The following is a 252-nucleotide window of genomic DNA, read 5'->3' on the forward strand; positions in this document are numbered from 1 at the left end:
GATATTAGATTGGAGTCTTTCTCTAATTTGTAATTTGTACTTAAAAACATTTTAATAGCGTAAAATCTTTACAGCACTTACAAAGCTCTAAAACAAGAGTAAGCTTATTGACAAGATAGTGCCATATATATAATTTAAAACATATTTTAATCATGGGGGCTAGATTATGTGTTAAAAGATGTGTTAAGCTGATTAAGTGGCTGAGATAGATGCAATTGTCTTCAAACAACCCAACAAAAGTCAAAATTGTTG

The sequence above is a fragment of the Theobroma umbraticum genome, unplaced genomic scaffold (genome assembly GCF_002168275.2).
Source record: "Theobroma umbraticum cultivar Fairchild unplaced genomic scaffold, ASM216827v3 scaffold_115.0, whole genome shotgun sequence".
Taxonomy (NCBI): Eukaryota; Viridiplantae; Streptophyta; class Magnoliopsida; order Malvales; family Malvaceae; genus Theobroma; species Theobroma umbraticum.